This window comes from Aquarana catesbeiana, linkage group LG09 (assembly GCF_042186555.1).
Source record: "Aquarana catesbeiana isolate 2022-GZ linkage group LG09, ASM4218655v1, whole genome shotgun sequence".
Classification (NCBI taxonomy): Eukaryota; Metazoa; Chordata; class Amphibia; order Anura; family Ranidae; genus Aquarana; species Aquarana catesbeiana.
In genome coordinates, this window is record NC_133332.1 from 279,068,595 (window position 1) to 279,091,039 (window position 22,445).

Genomic DNA, 22,445 nt, shown 5'->3' on the forward strand with positions numbered 1-22,445 from the left:
CTTGTTCAGCGCAAAACCACCAGATTCCCTTCCAAAGACTCCTCAATAATAAGGCCCCATGCACAGAGACAGGTTAAGGGCTGAAAATATGTAGGGCATAAAATTCTGGGTGTTTTACCACATCTGTGGTACTGCAGGTGCCTCGTAGAGCCTGTTAGCATTAGCAGGTGTAGATGTCAGCAGAGCTGACATCTACACCTTCCATCTTCTGCATGCCCAGGAACCAAAATGTAATCAGGAAAGACTCCACCATCTTAGATTACATACATTCTCATGGCCTGAGGCCCACCAGTGACAAAAGCATGATAACAGTTCCGAACAATACGATCTTCACCTCCAACATCAGGTACTTGCCACAGTGCAGATTCAACATTAACATAATATAGCCACCCAACACTTCCATCCTCCTCACTACAGGTCCCCCAAAGGTGGGTTCCCCAATACAGTCTGTTGTGGGCCAACCCCGAAGGGTCAACTTCCTCAGGCTACAGGCTTACATCTTGGTATAACAAAGGTAGCCCTTTGCCATCAGACGCTGCTCCAGGCTCTTCCAGTTGAGGAACATATAAGGCTGAACAACTAAAAGGATACTAACCCCCACTTACAAACCTGCCAAACAAGTTATGCCTGCATGCAGCTGTACTCTTGTAAACGCTGATGCTTTTGTGCGTGTCTCATGTATTTTCAAAACAAGGATGTTTTTTCACAATTGAGGAGCCACAGGTGCCGCCCCCAGTCTGTCATACCAGTGAGTAGTTGTACACAGCACTTGCAGCCTCCTATGAACAGGAAAATGTTTGCAATTTTATGCCTGCCATATTTTCAGTCTCTCTCTCTCCCATGTGCTTGAGGCCTAACACACAAATTGCACGTTGAACAATGTTCCTGTCCTCCCAATAAAAAATGTTCACGGAGTCTGGACACATAGGAGGACATGTATCAAGTAGTGTTGGGCAAACGGTTAGTTTTTGGCTTGTTCATCCAACACCCGAATTTGCAGATTAAAAAAAAAAAAATTGAAAAAAAAACACGCCAAAATTAAAAAAAAAAAAATAGCGAGCGGAGCCGGGAGGGGGGCCCCCTACTAAACCATACCAGGCCACATGCCTTCAACTTGGGGGGGTGCTTTGGGGCAGGGGGGCTCTGCCCCCCACCTCAAAGTACTTTGTCCCTATGTTGATGGGTCAAGGGTCTCTTCCCCAGAAACCTGGGCTGTGGGGGTATGCGGGCAGGGGGTTTATTGGAATCTGGAAGCCCCCTTTAATAAGCCCCCCCTTCATGGATGTCCTTTTTTTTTCTTTTGGCTGCGGCGGGCTGCGTTATTGACGATTTACAACAGAGGACACTGTTTTTTTATTTTTTAATAAAGGAATTGCCAAAAACTGTCTGTCTTTTTATTACTTGTTGTTATTACTTGGTGAACGGGTAGGGCCACTCCACCATGTTGAGGGCATGTGGCCTGGTATGGTTCAGGAGGTGGAGGGGGTGCTCGCTCGTCCCCCTCTTTCCTGATCTGCCAGGCTACATGCTCGCATAAGGGTCCTCTAAGGATTTTGGGGGGGACCCCACGCCATTTTTTTCTTTATTTTTTTTCAATAGCCAGGTGTGAGTCAATTTAAATGTGATTTAACTTGTTTTTTTTCTTTAGAAATGTCATTTTTGCTGCTGCATGCACTATCCGGACCCCCATACACCTTTTTTGGCCAGTTACTTGCATATAAACCTTCAAAATGGGCACTTTTGATTCCTCCTGTTTGGTTCTAATCGACTTCAATGGGGTTCGGGTTAGAACTTTTCCCCTGTTCGGGAGTTCTGCTGCGAACGGAAGAGGGGGGGGTGTTCAGACCATCTTTAATATCAAGCAAATAAGAAAAAAAAATTAGATTCAAATCAGTTCATCTTAGTTCTCAAGGTCCCATGTGACAAGTTTTTCTTTTTTTTTTATATTTGCAAACCTTCAATCCTGGGCAGCCAACGAAAACAGTTTAGTACAGGTCTATAACAGAGTTAACACTAGCGATGACACATAGATTTATAAAATTTATGAAAACTGGAGCACATAGAATCTGGTGCAAGTGTGCATGGTAGCCAATCAGCTTCTAACTTCAGTTTGTTCAATTAAAGTAATACTAAAGTCTCTTTTTTTGTTTGTTTAAAAATAACAAACATGTTATACTTACTTGCTCTGTGCAGTGCTTTTGCAGAGACACCCAGATCCTCCTCTTCTTGGGTCCCTCGCTGGTGTTCCTGGCCCCTCCCTCCTGAAAGTGCCCCCACAGCAAGCAGCTTGCTATGGGGGCACCCAAGCCGAGCCACTGCTCTGTGTGTCCATTCAGACATGGAGGCATGGCTCGGCCCCCCTGCCCCCTCTTTCCTCATTGGCTCACTGACTGATTGACAGCAGCCGGAAGCAATGGCGCCCGCTGCTGTGTCTCAGCCAATCAGGAGGGAGAGCCGAGTCTCTCGTGCAACATTGCTGGCTCGAGATGGGGCTCAGGCAAGTATTAGGTGGGCTGAGGGGGAGCTGTACACAGAAGGTTTTTTATCTTAGTGCATAGAAAACCTTCTGCCTTTGGATCCACTTTAAGCTTTAACAATAAAACTTGGAAGTTGATTGGTTTCTATGCAGAGCTATACCAGATTTTGCACTCTCCAGTTTTAGTAAATCTGACCCATATTTTCAACAAGATGAGACAAGATGAGACAGAATTTCACTGAAACAGAAACACAATTAGAAGGTGGTCATGGACAGGTTTTATCCTATTGCAGAGCTACTTTAGAGTAGCTAAATGAGAAATGTATGCTCGTTTCTCTTGTAGCATTGCCTTGCGATAGAATTGATCCATATCCCCAACAGTTTGGAGGTTCAGCACTCAGAATGAAACTCAGTTCAGCAACAGTCTCTACCCCTTTGCAGAAGTAAGGCCTCATGCACATGGGGCGCTGGAGCCATTTGAAACTCTGGGCATACTTCCCCACCAGGGAGCCACAGGTGCTGTCCATATATGCCCATAAAACTCAATGACTGTACACAGTTATACGCCGATACTTGCACAAACCCGCACAAAGCTGCACAAATATTGGCATACACCCCTAGACACAGTCTGTCATGTGTGTGTTTACACAAGTGTCAGGGTATACCCATGTACAGCCATAGATTTCTATTGGCGTTTGTATGCAACACCTGTGCATCTGACTTTACGTCATACAGTCCCAGGTGCCCATGTGCCTAAAAGTTTCATTGCTTTCTCATGAATTGTGCTGGGTGTGTGCATTTGTGTGTCTTAGGACATGCATTTGTCTCTCTTATGTAACCTGGCCCCAGTATACGCAATTCACTTACCAGTATAGACACCACCAGTAAGGTGACCACTTCAGTACCCAGGGTTCTTTAGCCAGTTTTAAGCTACAGAGAGAAATTAACCACTAGGTGACAATTATGCAATGGGTGTGTGTGTGTGCGCATGAACTCCACTGTGAACTGTACCCATCTCTCAGCTCATATGTTATAACCCATCAACACTCAGTGGAAAGTCCATAGCTCATGTTAATTTCCCCTCAGCAGCCAGTCCTAGAGCCTAGTGCATTCCTCCCTTGCACATACTACCCATTGTCATATCCTCAGCATTACTCTCCTACACATACTACCCACTGTCATATCCTTAGCATTCCTCTCCTACACATACTACCCACTGTCATATCCTCAGCATTCCTCTCCTACACATACTGCCCACTGCCGTACCCTACATATGCACCAACCTTTTGCGCTTCTCTCCTGCTTGTAATGTCTGCTATTATACCCTCTGAAATCCTCTCCTACACATACTACCCACTGCCATATCCTATATTATCCTCCCCTGCACATACTGCCCATTCCCAACCTTCTGCCCTTCTCTCCTGCATATAATGTCTGCTATCATACCCTCTGCGCTCCTCTACTATACATACTACCCACTGTCATATTCTCAGCAATCATCCTCTGCACATACTGCAAACTACTCACTGAGACTATGTGGCAGCACAGTGGCTAATTGGTTAGCACTTCCACCTGACAGCACTAGGTTTGTCAGGTTGAATCCCAACCACAGCATCATCTGCATGAAGTTTGCATGTTCTCACTATGACTGTGTGGGTTTCCTCCCCCACTCCAAAGACATGCTGGTAGGTTAATTGGCTTCTGTATAAGTTGGCCTTAGTATGTCTCTAAGTTAAGGACCTTAGATTGTAAGCTCCTTAAGGGCACAGACTGATGTGAATGTCCAATATATATGCAGTGGTGTCACTAGGGTTGGTGTCACCCAGTGTGGAAAAAATTTATGTCACCCCCCCCTCCACCAACTATAGTCCTCCCTCAGTACAGGCCCCTCTCCACTAACTACAGACCCCCCCCCCCAGCAGTATAGATCCCCCTCCCTCAGTGTAGATCCCCCTCACTAAGTACAGAGCCCCCCAATAAGTACAGACCCCCCATCAGTACAGACCAGACACCCCCCTCAGTGTAGACCCCCATTAATATAGACACCTCCCTCAGTGCAGACCCCCCCATCAGTATAGACCTCCCCCCTCAGTACAGACCCCCTCCCTAAGTACAGACCCCCTCACTAAGTACAGACCCCCCATCAGTACAGACACCCCCTCAGTGTAGACCCCCTCATTAATATAGACACCTCCCTCAGTGCAGACCCCCCATCAGTATAGACACCCCCCTCCTCAGTGCAGACCTCCCAATCAGTATAGAATCCCTCCCTCTTATTGCAGACCCCCCCATCAGTTTAGAATCGCTCCCCCTTAGTGCAGACCCCCCATCAGTATAGAATCCCCCATCAGTGCAGACCCCTGAGGGACACAGCCGCAAGATCAGCGAGGAGCAGAGCAGGGCGGTGTTAGCGGTGCCGCTACCCATGGGTGTCAGCCCTCTGGCGGGTGTCACCCGGGTGCGACTGGCCCCACCCCCCAGTGATGCCACTGTATACATGAAAAATTCTGTGTAAATTGATGGTGCTATATAAGTACCTGTAATAAATAAGACACTTCTTTAGCAATTGCCTTCTCTTCTTCTTGAAAATGCTAGCTGCCTGGCTGTTTCGCTAACTATAGGTTCAATACCAAAGGAAGGCAAACTCCCTAAACTGCAACAAAAGCCATTAGACTCTGTGAATGGGGCATCTGTACATAGTAAACATTTGTGCATGTACAGTAATAGCGGCAAATATTTGAAAAAAAAGCAAACATGAATAATATCCTAATTAATCATATAGTTCTATATGTTAGCGCTGACTACTTTTTTCCTCCAGTCCCCACTGAACAGTAACAGTCTACCCGCTTTCTTTTCAGTGCATCACAAGTTCCAGCACAGGCACTGATGTGGCTATGTGAAGAAGAAAAGATCCTCTTATGTATTTTTCCAGCTCACAACATTTAGTGAGAGCCTGTGACATTTACCACACTTTGATTTCAAAGGCTTCTTTGTGGAGTCCAAACATTAGTCAGTTATTACTATATAGAGGAATTCATCAATGTGCTAAGTATAACTGGATGTCACAGTCATAATTTTGTCTGTTTTAGTGTTAGTACATTGAGGCTAGCAATGAAAAACTCTTGGCATAATACGGTAATAAATAATGTTTTGTTACTTACAGATAAGTTGATAAACCCAAACAGGTACAATTGTATTCCTTAGATTTCTGGTGATGTACTCTCCCTCCTTTATTTTTTAACACATAGTGTAGCACTTAAAATGATAGTGACATATATATATATATCATGTGCAAGATATATCATAAAGTGCATGAATTGAACCACAGTGCTAAATTAAAGTGCTGGGTGCAAAAGTGCAAAAGTTCACTGGACAACCAGATAGAGAAGTGAAATCACTGGATAGTAAATAAAGTTTTTATAAAGATGTATTGATGACACAATATGCTGGAGTAGTCCACACTGGGAGAAGGGCTCTGAGGTATGGTCCAATACAGAGGCAAAGGTATATGGGATAACCAAACACCACGATTGGGTCACTAGGGATAGTGCGTCCTTCACCCGATATAAGGGATAAACACTCTTACTGGATGGTGTGAACTCATATGCCAGCGGCAGTGGGTCAATCAAGCAGGAAGAACAGAGTAGAGGAACTCCAAGGTTGGACACTGGACCTCTCACACAAGAGATTGGAGCTGGAACTCAAGCAGAAGTCGTCCAAAGTGTGGATAGTGTAGACCGGCATGTAATGTACACACAATGAAAAGTATGAGAATCATGGAAAGGAAAATGCCTCCATATGGTATAGATCAAACAGGTAGGTTTATTAAAAAATAACAAACATTGGATAGGATGTTTACATATACTGGTGATCACAGATTAAAAGCAATGTGAGGAGCTGAGCTAGCAAATCCGACGTGTTTCGTCCCACTGGAGTTGAAGCCCAGTGGGACAAAACGCGTTGGATATTTACCCCTGATTATCGTGGTTTACAGAAAGGAGGGTATAGCCAGGCAGGATCAGCCAGGTATTACAGGTGTTACAGGGGGTCAAATTACACAGCACAAGCACTGTGCAGTATAACATGCTTTAAAGAAACAGGATACATTTTTTTTGTTGGGTTAACAAACACTTTAATGGCCGAGTTCCGTTCCTATAACTAGGTCATTAAGTGAATTGGTCACTAAGTGTGCTCTTCAGTCCTTTACCAACATTTCAAACATGCTGGACTGGTAGAGGGTTTGTGTCAACAATCTTTATCTTTATCAGTACGCCTCCCACTCAGTGTCCCTGGTCATCGTTGCTCCAGTCACAGTGTCCCTGATCACTGCCACACCAGTTATGGTGCCCCTCAGTGGCATAGCCAAAGGGGTCGTAGGGGTCGCAATGGTGACCCTGCCCCTGCTGCGTGGGGGAGCACGTGCATAAGCACTGGGAGCTCTGTCACATAGTGAAGACACTTAGCAAAGTGAAAACAAAGGAGGGAGCAGTGTCCTGGGGTCTTCCCAAGTCCTGTGCTCTGTGCCTCCCCCTCAGTTCAGTACCCGGCTGTGTGATTGAAGGTACTATACTGTTCATCTTTTGAAAGGATGTATACATACCTCCCAACTTTCTGAGATGGAAATGAGAGACACCTATTAGCAAAAATATGTAGGCATAGGACGCAACCCCTGCCAGGCCCCCTTAAAGGAGGATTGTACAAGAAAAAATGATATAAAAACACACATATAAACACATACACCCACAAAACACACACAACTCGCACATGTACACAAAAGGCCTATTTCTCTCAAATATTGTTCACAAATCTGTCTAAATCTGTGATAGTGAGCACTTCTCCTTTGCGGAGATAATCCATCCACCTCACAAGTGTGGCATATCCAGATGCTGATTAGACAGCATAATTATTGCATAGGTGTGCCTTAGGCTGGCCACAAAAAAAGGCCACTCTAAAATGTGCAGTTTTGTCACACAGCACAATGTCAGCACAACGTCATAGATGTTGCAAGTTTTGAGGGAGCGTGCAATTGACATGCTGACTGCAGGAATGTCCACCAGAGCTGTTGCCCTTGAATTGAATGATCATTTCTCTACCATAAGCCTTCTTCAAAGGTGTTTCAGAGAATTTGGCAGTACATCCAACAGCCTTACAACCGCAGACCCCGTGTAACCACACCAGCCAAGGACCTCTACATCCAGCATCTTCACCTCCAAGATCGTCTGAGACCAGCCACCCAGACAGCTGCAGCAACAATCGGTTTGCATAACCAAAGAATTTCTGCACAGACTGTCAGAAACTGTCTCAGGGAAGCTCCTCTGCATGCTCGTCGTCCTCATCGGGGTCTCGACCTGACTGTAGTTCGTCATGGTAACCGACTTCAGTGGGCAAATGCTCACATTCGATGGCATCTGGCATTTTGGAGAGGTGTTCTCTTCACGGATGAATCCAAGTTTTCACTGTACAGGGCAGATGGCAGACAGCGTGTATGGCGTTGTGTGGGTGAGTAGTTTGCTGATGTCAACGTTGTGGATCGAGTGGCCCATGGTGGCGGTGGGGTTATAGTATAGGTGTATGCTATGGACAACGAACACAGGTGCATTTTTTTTATGGCATTTTGAATGCACAGAGATACTGTGACGAGATCCTGAGGCCCATTGTTGTGCCATTCATCCACCACCATCACCTCATGTTGCAGCATGATAATGCACAGCCCCATGTTGCAAGGATCTGTACACAATTCCTGGAAGCTGAAAACATCCCAGGTCTAGCATGGCCAGCATACTCACCGGACATGTCACCCATTGAGCATGTTTGGGATGCTCTGGATCGGCGTATACGACAGCGTGTTCCAATTCCTGCCACTATCCAGCAACTTCGCCCAGCCACTAAAGAAGAATAGACCAATATTCCACAGGCCAAAATCAACAACCTGATCAACTCTATGCGAAGGAGATGTGCTGAACTGCGTGAGGCAAATGCTGGTCACACCAGATACTGACTGGTTTTCGGAACCCTCCAGACCCCCCAATACAGTAAAACTGCACATTTTAGAGTGGCCTTTTATTGTGGCCAGCCTAAGGCATACCTGTGCAATAATCACGCTGTCTAATCAGCATCTGGATATGCCACACATGTGAGGTGGATGGATTATCTCTGTAATGGAGAAGTGCTCACTAAACACAGATTTAGACAGATTTGTGAACAATATTTGAGAGAAATAGGCCTTTTGTGTACATGTGCGAGTTGTGTGTGTTTTGTGGGTGTATGTGTTTATATGTGTGTTTTTATATCTGTTTGTATTTGTGTATATGTGTGCAGAGCATTCCACCCATCACGTGACACACTGCAGAGTATTTCAACCTATCACATAACACACTGCAGAGTATTCCACCCATTCACTGACACACTGCATAGCATTCTACCCATCCCATTATACACTGCAGAGCATTCCACCTATCACATAACACACTGCAGAGTTTTCCACCCATGCCATGATATACTGCAGAATATTCCACCCATCTAATGACACTGCAGAGTATTCTACCCAGAGGCGGAACTACCAGGGTTGCAAAGGACGCACTTGTGACCAGGCCCTGGTGTTCCACCATCGGGGGGGTCTCCAAGACGGCAGGAAGGGGGCCCACTGCAGAAAATGTGAAAGGGTCCCACTGCGTGGTTGTAATAAAGGGCCCAACGGCGGGAGTAAAGGGGCCTGGGCTTGGAGGGAAGGCCTTGGGACCAGTGGGTCAGGGAGGCCCCTCATGGTTTCTTGCACCGGGGTCCCAAAGGTTCTAGTTATGCCTCTGGTGCCCCTGATCACCACCATATCAGTCATATTGTCCCTGATCACTGCCACACCAATCCCAGACCAGTGTAAACCAGCAACAGCATTCCTGATCACTGTCACACAAGTGCACTGCTGCCTACTGTCAGTGCTAACCCTGGCCTGTTTATTGACCATTTCCTGTCTGCTGCCTGGACAGATTCTTCCCCCGTTTGCTGATCATGTCTCTGCCTGTGGCCTGAGCTGACTCAGCTGCACATCCCGCTGACTACATTCCTGCAAGACACCAGTCCCAGCCATCCCCTGCAGACAACTGCACTCCTGGCACCACAGTAACTCTTTTGTTCCTTCTTTCTTCAGCCTCCTGTTCCTGGCCAGTGAACATGGCATTCCTGGGGGCAGCCACATATCAGTAGGCTACACTTGCTTGGACTATAGGAACAACGACTTTTATAGGTGACACTACACTACCCTATATTCCCTGATCACTCATACTGAGGCGACCATTCATTACAGTACAGTTTTGGACACAATTAGTTGATTTTTTTGTGATACACAGGATACAATGTCCAATACATAATCAGTCCAGACACTGGAAAAGTCTCACACAAGTGGTATTGCCAGGGCTTTTTTTCTCAGAAAATAGGTGCAGGAACTCAACCACCAGCCCCCACACCCTCCAAACCACACCCTCCAAACTACATCAAATAGGGAGTGTGGTCAAATTTCACCAACAGTGGAAGGGTTTTAAAGGGACAATACAGTGCCTTGAAAAAGTATTCATACCCCTTGAAATTTTCCACATTTGTCATGTTACAACCAAAAGTTACCATAGGCCTCTTGGCTGCTTCTCTGATTAATGCTCTTGCCCGCTCTCAGTTTAGGTGGATGGCCATGTCTTGGTAGGTTTGCAGTTGTGAGATGTTCAAAGCTTGGGATATTTTTTATAACCGAAGCCTGCTTTAAACTTCTCCACAACTGTATCCCTGACCTGTCTGGTGTGTTCCTTGGCTTTCATGATGCTGTTTGTTCACTAATGGTTCTCTAACACACCTCTGAGGGCTTCATAAACAGCTGTATTTATACTGAGATTAAATTACACACAGGTGGAGTCAGGTAATCGGGGTTCTGTGCCACCTGGACGGCTGTCTGGGTGGACCTGTGTTATGTCGTCCCAGGTTGTTTGGCCAGAAGCCTGCGGCCTATCCCAGGGACATCTGGCTGCTAGGCTGCCTGGGGCCTATCCAGGAGCAGGAGAAGCAGCGTAGGGCTGGGACTGCAGGATTGGAGTCCAACCGAGTTATAGAGGTTCAGCCGGACGAAGGACCAGTCAAGGTCAGAGGTAAAGGGGAAGCAGTCGCCACTAAGGGACCATCCACCTTATTACCAGAGACTGCTGTGAGTATGCCTGAAGTACCAGAGCAGTCTTCTCACCAGCCGGGGGCGGTGAAGAAGTGGGAAAGCTTCAGCAAGTGACAAGCCAGGGACCCAGCGGGTTAGCGGGGGTGACGCTTGAGGACTATACAGCGGGTTAGCTGTGGAAGAGCTCAGGGGATCCAGCGAGTGGAAGTCTAGTGAGAGACTGGTAGCTTAGTAATTGAAGACCTACAGTGGGAAACTGTGAGATAAGAGAAGAACTGTACTCTGTTGCCAAGTTCTATGTGTGAAGATCTTTGGAAACTGTTAAAAGCTTAGTTGCCAGAGACAGCGGTCCTGCCAATACAGAAGTTGCATCCGGCTTTAGGCTTTGAACTATATAGCTGTCTGCCTATTGTGTTTCGGAGTCTACTAATTGTCATTGCATCTACCTAAGGGTGTCGTGGCCCTAACCCCCCCTTCCACAGTTCTTGTTAAAAGACAATAAAACTCTTTATTTGCATTCAAAAAGTGACCATCATTTCATCTTGCATTACACTCACCATGCCTGGTAACCCACTCTACGGGGATGATGTCAGCTCTTCAGGGCCATCTTTAATATTGATTGGACCCTGGGCAAACATTTTTTGAATATTTTTGAGTAAATGAATATTCGCTTTTCTAACACTGCCTCTCCGCCAATCAGGAAGCGCGGGTCTGATACCCATTTCCCGAAAGGCTGAAAGGTCAGGCGATCCCATTGGACGCCTAGGAGGAGGGGGATGCACGGCGGAAGCCACCGTGATCGACACCACAGAAAGAGGAAGAAAGCTGCCAGACACACTGCCCGCCCGCTTCCTAGATGGGGTAAGTGCGGGGCTTTGAAGTCCCGACTATCCTCCGGGGGGGAAAATTGTGACTAAAAAATAAAATTTCAGAGAACTCACCATGCCTCTTTTTAAAATACCTTTTAATGTCTACTTTCCAAAAAAGGGTAATTTGGAAGGTATTTGTATTGTCCTGGCATTTTAGGGCCTCAAGAAATGAGATGGGCAGTCAGTACATCAGGACTGATCAGTTTTCAAATATACTGTGTATACACCATAGTTTGTAGACTATAACTTTTGCACAGACTAATACACAGATCGATGCATTCTGGGTCGGTGATGCCACCAGGTGACGTCGCCAGGTGGCCCTTACCTATATAAGAACTGTCAAACAGCAAGTCAGACATTCGGCGGTTTGCCTTAATGGACGGCGGTGCGGCGGGCGGCAGGACTGATGATGGATTTACATCAGGGGACACTGTTTTTTTTAATAAAGGAATTGTCAAAAACTGTTTGTTTTTATTACTTTTTTTGGTGAATGGGCAGGGGTACCATGTAAGCCATACTCATTCACATAAGGGGTGGCTGGATCTGGGGGCCCCCCTTGTTAAAGGGATCTTCCAGATTCTGATAAGCCCCCTGACTGCAGACTTCCACAACCAACGGCCAGGGTTGTGGGGATGAGGCCCTTGTCCCCATCAACATGAGGACAAGGTGCTTTGGGGTGGGGGGGGCGTAGAGCCCTCCTGCCCCAAAGCACCCAACTCCATGTTGCTGGCATGTGGCCTGGTATGGTTCAGGAATGCCCGCTCGTCACACCCCTTTCCTGACCTGCCGGGCTGCATGCTTGGTTAATGGTCAGATATGAGCCCTACGCCGTTTTTAAAAAAAAGTCACTTTTTTTTTTTTTTTTTTACATTTTTCTTATTGCCGCCAATGGTACTGTATTGCCGGAAATTTAAATTTCATAAATTTTTTTTTTCTTCAGAAATGTCATTTTTGTTGCAGCATGTTCTATATATGCTACAGATGCGCATGGTGCCTGGTATGCATGGGGGGGGGACCCCACACTGGGTTTTCTCATACTTTAATTGTCAGCATTTTTTTAAACCTTAACTTGTGAGTGGGCTGATGAGTCATCCGTTGTTAAGGACTCGGCGGCTGGCTTCCCGGTCTTAGCAATCAGCTCAATGCAGTAAATTACTACATGAAAAAATGCGGTAGTTATAGCTCAATCGAACAAATACTGCATTCATTTTTTATTGCAAAATTCTTAGTGAATTGCGCTTTATAAACCGATTTACCGCAAGGGCTATTTTACCAAATTTTTTTGGCCGTCATTTAACGCTTATGCCGCGTATACACGAGCGGACTTTACGGCAGACTTTGCCCGGCGGACTTTGACAGACTTTATGACGGACTTTCTGAATGAACAGACTTGCCTACACACAATCAACCAAAGTTCGTCGAATTCGTACGTGATGACGTATGACCGGACTAAAATAAGGAAGTTCATAGCCAGTAGCCAATAGCTGCCTTGGCATGGCTTTTTGTCCGTCAAACTAGCATACAGACGAGCGGACTTTTCAACCGGACTCGAGTCCATCGGATAGATTTGAAACAGGTTTCAAATCTAAGTCCGTCCCACTTTTGAGAAAACAAAGTCCGCTGGAGCCCACACACGTTTGAAATGTGGCAGAATTACTGTATTTATTGGCGTATAACACGCACTTTTTTCCCCTTAAAATAGGGGGAAAATCGCATGTGCGTGTTATATGCCGATATAAGCTGCCACCGTGGGGAAGGAGGGGACGAGCGCCACCGAAATAGAGCCAGATCTCCTGTTTACTCGGCTCTGCTCACAGTCAGGCTCAGTCCCGTTCACTGATGTCCCGGCATTGGACCAGCATTATGTCCATCATAGGATCTGGGCCAAGAGGTGGAACTGAGCGTGACGCCAAGCCGAATACACAGGAGATCCGGCTCTGTCTATTTCAGCAAGGCTGCAGATGGACACTGATCAGGCTGCAGTGAGGAGCAATACTGCAGATGGGCACTGATCAGGCTGCAGTGAGGAGCAAGGCTGCAGATAGGCACTAATCAGGCTGCAGTGAGGAGCAAGGCTGTAGATGGGCACTGATTAGGCTGCAGATGGGCACTGATTAGACTGCAGTGAGGAGCAAGGCTGCAGATGGGCACTGATTAGGCTGCAGTGAGGAGCAAGGCTGCAGATGGGCACAGATCAGGCTTAACTGAAGCTGCAGATGGGCACAGATCAGGCTGCATTGAGGCTGCAGATGGGCACTAATCAGACTGCATTGAGGCTCACGGACCATTATTTTGCTTCAAAGTGGTTTATTTTAAAAAAAAAGTTTTTTTTCCTGAAACTTCCCTCTTAAATTAGGGTGCATGTTATACGCCGGCACGTGTTATACACCGATACATATGGTAGTTTTGGCCTAAATTTATAAAAATTATTTGTTAGCAAAATTAAATTTGCAAAAATGCACAAACTAAGAACAGTGGGTTTCTTTTTAAAATGTTTGGTCTTTTTTCATTTATATAGCAAAAAAAACCCAGTGGTGATTAAAATGATAAAAATGTAATTTGGGTACAGCTTTACATGCCAGAGTAATTGTCATTCAAAGTAAGTCAGAGCTGAAAACTGAAAAATGGCCTGGACTGATAGGGATGAAAGTGTCCGGACTAGAAGTGGTTAAACTGTTTAAGGAATTCTTTAATGTAGAGCAGTAAGTATGGAACTCCATTTCACAGTTGGTTGTGGGAATGTGGACTGTTAGATGTGTTTCTTAGCGAACACAATGTACAGGGATATGGATAGTGGCAAATGACATAAGCACACACCGAGGTTGAACTGGATAGACTGATGTCTTTATTCAACTTTATCAATTATTGCACTTAAATAAAAATATTAAAGGGGTTGTAAAGGCAGGTTTTTTTATCTTAATGCATTCTATGCATTAGGATAAAAAGCCTTCTGTGTGCAACAACCCCCCTAACACTTACCTGAGCCCATCCAGAGACAGCAGCGCGGCACCATGGGCTCCCGCTGCTGTCAAAGTCAGTCAGCCATTGAGAAGAGAGAGGGCGGGAATGAACACACGGAGCTGCGGCTTGGCTCAGGTGCCCCCATAGCAAGCTGCTTGCTGTGGGGGCACTCAACAGGAGGGGCCGAAGTAGGATCCGAGAAAAGGAGGATCTGGGCTGCTCTGTGCAAAAGCATTTCACCGAGAAGGTAAGTATAACATTTTTTTTTTTTTAAATAAAAATAACAAAGAACAAGACTTCAGTATCACTTTAACAGTGACCAATAATATATATAGCACAGCTCTCAAGTGACTGTGTAGGGGCCTCTTGCACACTGCTGCCTAAAAACGTTCAGTTTTCAGGCATACAGCATTTTGTATACCAATCTAAAATGCAGCCCATTGATTTATTTGTGCCTGTGCACACAGGCATGTAAACAAGTGCTGTGTATTGATCAGTAAATAAAAATAGAAAAATCTGTGTTGCCGGTCAGTAAATACATACAAATACATGCAAATTCATTTGAATATGCGTGAATACACACAAATACCCGCCAATACGTGCGTGCAAATACACCCAACATAAATGCCTGAAATTACGTACAGAAAAAGTGATGTTCAAACATCAGTACGGTGTGCAAGAGGCCTAAATGTGTAAAACTGGCCATAGATGAATCATGTTTTTTGATTCCTCCATCCACACAAGCAAGGTGGCAGGTGGCAAGGCATTGTTTTCTGAAAGAGGGACTCCCTGTCAAAATACACTGATTAGCCACTGCAGCAGATTGGCTGCAGCAGCTGATGGACAGAAGTTTTCCTGTTCAACAGAAGTCCCTGCTGAACAGGCTGAATTTCAATCCATCTATGGCCAGCATAGCTAGAGAGATGCTTCTATTATTGGCAGATGGAATACCATAAAGTTTCATTAGAATTTTGGTAGAGCTAATAGGTCAAATATGATTTTTCTGACTACTATTATTTCTACTACTTCTGACTTATAGATTGTCCCTGCTGGATCTACTAATTATAAATACATATCAAGATTATAACATGTATTCCTTCTTATGGAATCTGCCATAACATGCTGATAAAAAATTGTACAGTTTGTGCTACATGGCTGTCATGCCACCCACCGTACAAGCAAATTAGATGTCACCATTTCTAAAACAAATGCATTTTCAGTTGCCATTCACAACCATCCAATGTTAAGTTGCAGTGTATGTCCACCTTTGCTGAAAAACAATACTTTCCTAGTCCGTTATATATGTTGCAAGGATTGTATTGAATCCCACAGATAGATTAGGCAGGGATGTTCACCTCCTACTTACAATATATTACGTGGGATGGCCTTCCTGTCATTAGATACTTGATGAGTCCCAGTGTTGCAATAAAAGTAAAACTGCCAAGGACAGCAGTGAACCAATTATATAAGCAGTACATGATGACATTTTTGGAGGCGTTTTGGTACACCATCAGTATACAAAACATTTTTATACAAGAAAGTCTTGCTGGACTTTTTTCCCAGTTTTCGGAAATCATAGCTGGCTGCAGATTGCGCTAGAAAGATGCTTTCTATTAACACTAAATTACAACATTTTTTAATAAAAGAGTTACTCTAATTTAAACACAAGATTTTTTTTTCCGTTTTTTTAACTTTTGAATAGAGTGATGAAGGTATTTTGCGGTCTGTGTTCCTGTTGGAGAGATTTAAAGCAGGAAGTGAGGAGAAATCTCTGCACTAACCCTTCCCCAATTTATCAGAAAAAAATAACCTTTGGTTTTACATATAGTTTAAGCCTAATTAAACATTCAGTTTAAAAAAGCATTAAAGCATAAATACATTTCATGTGTATCAAGGCAAAAGATATGCCAAGTCTTACAGTTGTGTTTGTTATAAAAAAAAGAAAACACACAAAATGCATAAAAAAGCCTGTCTCTTGTCAGCATGCTGTAGAGTGGGGCATTTGTTTCTTTGATTTCTTTGAGGAAGTATTGATCTCTTTGCAGAGGTCCAACATGTCCCAAGCTAGGTCAGATCTCTGCAATCAGCAGTAAAACGGAAAATTTATATCAAATACTTACTGTAATTTTCCTTTCCTGATGGACTCCATGGCAGCCTACGTATGGGTTAATCCCGCCTCTCATACCTCATAGGACCCCACTCCCATAAATCTTTGCTTCTAGTCAGAGACCGTGTTCCGTAACTTAGCCTTCTCCAGCAAATGGGAGGGAACTCCTGCTGCCATGGAGTCCATCAGGAAAGGAAAATTACGGTAAGTATTTGATATAAATTTTCCGTTTTCCTGACAGACTCCATGGCAGCCTACGTATGGGAAATAACTAGCCATACACACCCGGGTGGGTAATTGCTGGGTAAAGAAAAAAAGGTTTAATTGGCACCATCAACAGATAATACGTGCAAACCAAAGTTAACCGAAGACAAAGAAGCCGGTTCTACACAATAGTGCGTCATAAAAGTGTTAATTGATGACCATGAGGCCGCATTACAGATTACTTCCGGAGACACATGCTGGGATGCTGCCCACGAAGTAGAGACGCTCCTTGTAGAATGAGCAGTTACCGCCTCCGGAGGAGCCAAACCCTTAAACCTGTAAGCCCATTGAATGGCCTGAACGATCCATGCTGCGATGGTTCTAGAGGAAGCCCGTGATCCCTTGTTTTTTCCATGGAAGAGAACAAACAGATGATCAGACTGGCGAAAGGAAGCTGTGGCTTCCAGGTATTGCTTTAGAATCTCCCCAACATCTAGAGGGTGGACATTAGAGTCCTCAGTAGACCTGAAAGTAGGAAGAACAATCTCCTGATTCTCATGGAAGATGGTTGTTACTTTTGGATTCGATCCTAACATAGGAATCAAGACTACTCGGTTTGAGAAGAAGGTAAGGAATGGTTCTTTGCATCCTAAGGAACCAATTTCGAAAACCCTCTTGGCCGATTTTATGGCCACTAGAAAGACCACTTTGAGAGAAAGCTCTTTAATCGATGACTGATCCATATGCCGTATTTCCTTTTCTGAGAAGAAATCCAAGACGAGAGGAAGATCCCATTTAGAAAATCTTGGTCTTCTGAGGCCTAAGCCTTATTGCTCCCCTGCCTAGTAAGGGGGTGTCTGGCCCATGATAAGCCTGTGAAGGCTGAGATTGCAGAAACCTGGACCCGCAAGGAGCTTACTGATAAAGGACAGATCCAGGCCAGTTTGTAGAAAACCTAGAATGTCCCGAATCCTTGGATTACTACAGGAACCATTGGTGGAACTCACATAGTCCGCAAACTTCGCCCAAATCCTTTGATACACTCTGTTAGTGCCTGGTCTTCTGGCATTCAGCAATGTAGCGATAGCTGTACTTGGACATCCTAGTGCTTCCAACCTTCCCCTCTCAACCACCAAGCCATCAGATGGAGATGGGATGGGCATGGGTGAAGAGACGCTCCCTGCAACAGGAGATCTGGTCTGGACGGGAGAGGGACTGGCTCTCGGTAACTGAGCTGCATCAGGAGAGGAAACCATGGCCTGTTGGGCCAAAATGGGACAATTGCCAATACTTCGACATCCTCCCACCTGAGCCTCGAAAGAAAACGAAGAATGACTGGAACCGGGGGAAAGGCATAAGCCCTGTGGAATCTCCACTGGTCCGTCAAGGCATCCACTCCGAAGGCTTGGGGACAACGACACCTCGTGTAATATTTCTCCAGCTTGAAGTTGCAAGGGGATGCGAACAGATATACTTCCGGCATCATCCCTAGAGACAGGACCCAACTGAAGACTTCGGTGTGGAGGGACCACTCGTTGTTGTCCAGGGTGACTCTTGAAAGGAAGTCCGCCTGGACATTTTGAATTCCCGGGAGATAAACAGCCGATAGATCTGTCAAGTTCGTCTGGGCCCAGGACATGATCGGGCCTACTTCCCTCAGTAAGGAGAGACTGCGGGTGCCCCCCTGTCTCTCGATATATGACACTGCGGTCGTGTTGTCTAACCTCATGAGGACTGAGGCTCCTGATATCAGATGGAGAAAAGCTTGGAGGGCACGGAAGGCAGCTCGAAGCTCCAGGACATTTGAAACTATCCCTTGGGATGGGAAGTCCCATCTGCCTTGGGCTACCTCCGTCAGGCAGAGAGCGCCCCAACCTCTGTTGCTTGCATCCCTTGTCACCGTAATCCAGGAGACAGGTACTATGGAATGACAATTGAGGAGATTTTTCCGTTGAAGCCACCAGGGGAGGCTTTCCCGCATGGAGGTGGTTACCCGAACGACATGGTCTCGAGACCCTGGATCCCATTGTTGGAGAAACCCCTTCTGAAAGGGCCGCATTTTCCATTGCGCCCACCTCACCATGGGGGCTGTGGCTACCATGGTGCCAATTATCTTTAGACACTGAGGCTCTGAGGAAAGATGATGACAACACCAGGCGAATTCTCTCCCGAACTACCGGGATTTTCTCCAGAGGCAGAGGGATAGTGCTCTCCACTGTGTTGAATTGGGCTCCGAGGAATACTAGAGCTTGTGTCGGCACTAGATGACTTTTCTCTCTGTTCAATAGCCAACCGAACTCTGTCAGGGTAGAGATGACTTGATCCCGATGTGATAGCATCTGTTCCCTGTCTTGTGACAGCAGGAGTAGGTCGTCTAAATAATGGTGTAACCGAATACCTTTGACCCGGATTAGTGCCACCACAGCCAATAAGAGCTTCGAAAACACTCGAGGCGATGTTGTAAGCCCGAATGGGAGATTTAAAAGAGCGAACAAACATCCTGGATGGCTTAACTCCAATGTAAAAATGCATATAAAAGCAAAGGAGAAGGCCTTCAAAAAATACAAGGTTGAGGGATCATCCACAGCATTCAGAATTTATAAAGAATGCAATAAGAAATGTAAGGGTGCAATTAGGATGGCTAAGATAGAACATGAAAGACACATAGCGGAGGAGAGCAAAAAAAATCCCAAGAAATTCTTTAAGTATGTAAACAGTAAAAAAGGGAGGACAGACCATATTGGCCCCATAAAGAATGAGGAAGGACATCTGGTTACAAAGGATGGGGAGATGGCAAAGGTATTGAATTTATTCTTCTCCTCAGTCTTCACAAGTGAATCGGGGGGCTTCAGTAACCAAAACTGCAGTGTTTATCCTCATGACACAACACAGGAAGCACCTACATGGTTAACAGAGGACGGAATTAAAATTAGACTTGAGAAACTTAACATTAATAAATCACCGGGACCAGATGGCTTGCATCCGAGGGTACTTAGGGAACTCAGTCAGGTGATTGCCAGACCGTTGTTCCTAATTTTTACAGACAGTCTATTGACTGGAATGGTACCAGCTGATTGGAGAAAAGCCAATGTAGCACCAATATTTAAAAAGGGCCCAAAAAACATCCCTGGGAATTACAGACCAGTTAGCCTAACATCAATAGTATGTAAACTCTTGGAGGGGATGATAAGGGACTATATACAAGATTTTAGTAATAAGAATGATATCATTAGCAGTAATCAGCATGGATTCATGAAGAATCGTTCTTGCCAAACTAATCTATTAACTTTCTATGAGGAGGTGAGTTGCCATCTAGATAAAGGAAGGCCCGTAGACGTGGTGTATCTGGATTTTGCAAAAGCATTTGACACAGTTCCCCATAAACGTTTACTGTACAAAATAAGGTGCGTTGGCATGGACCATAGGGTGAGTACATGGATTGAAAACTGGCTACAAGGGCGTGTTCAGAGGGTGGTGATAAATGGGGAGTACTCAGAATGGTCAGGGGTGGGTAGTGGGGTTCCCCAGGGTTCTGTGCTGGGACCAATTCTATTTAATTTGTTCATAAACGACCTGGAGGATGGGATAAACAGTTCAATCTCTGTATTTGCAGACGATACTAAGCTAAGCAGGGCAATAACTTCTCCACAGGATGTGGAAATCTTGCAAAAAGACCTGAACAAATTAATGGGGTGGGCGACTACATGGCAAATGAGGTTCAATGTAGAAAAATGTAAAATAATGCATTTGGGTGGCAAAAATATGAATGCAATCTATACACTGGGGGGAGAACCTCTGGGGGAATCTAGGATGGAAAAGGACCTGGGGGTCCTAGTGGATGATAGGCTCAGCAATGGCATGCAATGCCAAGCTGCTGCTAATAAAGCAAACAGAATATTGGCATGCATTAAAAGGGGGATCAACTGCAGAGATAAAACGATAATTCTCCCGCTCTACAAGACTCTGGTCCGCCCGCACCTGGAGTATGCTGTCCAGTTCTGGGCACCAGTCCTCAGGAGGGACGTACTGGAAATGGAGCGAGTACAAAGAAGGGCAACAAAGCTAATAAAGGGTCTGGAGGATCTTAGTTATGAGGAAAGGTTGCGAGCACTGAACTTATTCTCTCTGGAGAAGAGACGCTTGAGAGGGGATATGATTTCAATTTACAAATACTGTACTGGTGACCCCACAATAGGGATAAAACTTTTTCGCAGAAGAGAGTTTAATAAGACTCGTGGCCACTCATTACAATTAGAAGAAAAGAGGTTTAACCTTAAACTACGTAGAGGGTTCTTTACTGTAAGAGCAGCAAGGATGTGGAATTCCCTTCCACAGGCGGTGGTCTCAGCGGGAGCATTGATAGTTTCAAGAAACTATTAGATAATCACCTGAATGACCGCAATATACAGGGATATGTAATGTAATACTGACACATAATCACACACATAGGTTGGACTTGATGGACTTGTGTCTTTTTTCAACCTCACCTACTATGTAACTATGTAACATGTGAATTGGAGATGCCTCTGGTCTACTGCAAATCGGAGATACCTCTGGAATTCTTTTGCGATCGGCACATGAAAGTAGGCGTCTTTCAGGTCTATGGAGACCAGCCAATCTCCTGGTTGTATTGTTTGTTGGATTGTCAGTAGGGTTTGCATCTTGAATTTTTCCTTCTTGATGAAGGAGTTCAGATGTGTTAAGTCGATTACTGGCCTCCAAGAGCCATTCTTTTTGAGGACCATGAAAAGGGGGGAATAAACCCCAAGAAATCTTTATTCTGATGGAACTTGAATGGCGGCCCCCTGGGCAATCAGTGAATCTGTGTAAGATAGTAGAATTTGTTTTTTCTCTTCTGAGAGCGGAAGGACCGTAGGCACAAACTGGTGTATGGGTGGACTGTTGAATACCCAAGTGTGACCTGAGGAGACCGTTTTGACGGTCCAATAATCTTGAATTGAGGCTGCCCAGATGTGCTGATACTGGAGTAAATGAGCCCCTACTTGCTCCGTCTGGACAGGCGTCGTATCAAAAGGACTTGGAAGACTCCCGTCCTCCTGACGGGGCTGACTTTGAGGATTTTTGGCCGGAAGGCTGGCCTCTCCTCCAGTTTTTTCTAAACTCACGGCCAGGTCTGTAGCGGCGAGCATCTCTAGCGCACTCTGGCTCATGCCTAGGTTGAGTTCTTCTTTGATTTAGGATACGACGATCCTGGGGTAAGAACCCTGATTTACCCCCAGTAGCACGGGTAATGGCAGAATCAAGTTTATTTCCAAAGAGTGAAGAACCCTCGAATGGAATCCTGCACCATGCTTGTTTAGAGGCAGGGTCTGCAACCCATGGGCGTAACCATAGGGTGCATTTTGCTGTAACTGACGATAGCATGGCACGTGCCACAAGACGAACAATGTCAATGGATGCTTCACCCAGGAAGACCGATGCCAGCTTCAGCTCATGAACTGGAGAGCTCTTGAATACTTCTTCAGACACACTTCCTAAAGCTGCACCCACATCATCCGTCCAAGACTCCATCGCTTTAGACAACGCTGCAAGGGCCAGGGCTGGTTTACAAGCCATACCCGCCGTGATATAAATACGCTTTAAGTCCGTATCAATCTTCCTCTCCAAACCATCCTTGAAAGAGACGGTATCCTCTAGAGGGAGCGTAACATGTCTCACCAG

At 45.4% G+C, this 22,445-nt stretch overlaps 1 protein-coding gene across 1 annotated transcript in view; it reads right to left on the minus strand.

Moving 5' to 3' along the window:
* The window catches only part of OLFML2A (olfactomedin like 2A), a 532,150-nt gene that overhangs the window by 301,643 nt on the left and 208,062 nt on the right, over nt 1-22,445 (minus strand). The gene's annotated exons all lie outside the window — the stretch shown is intronic.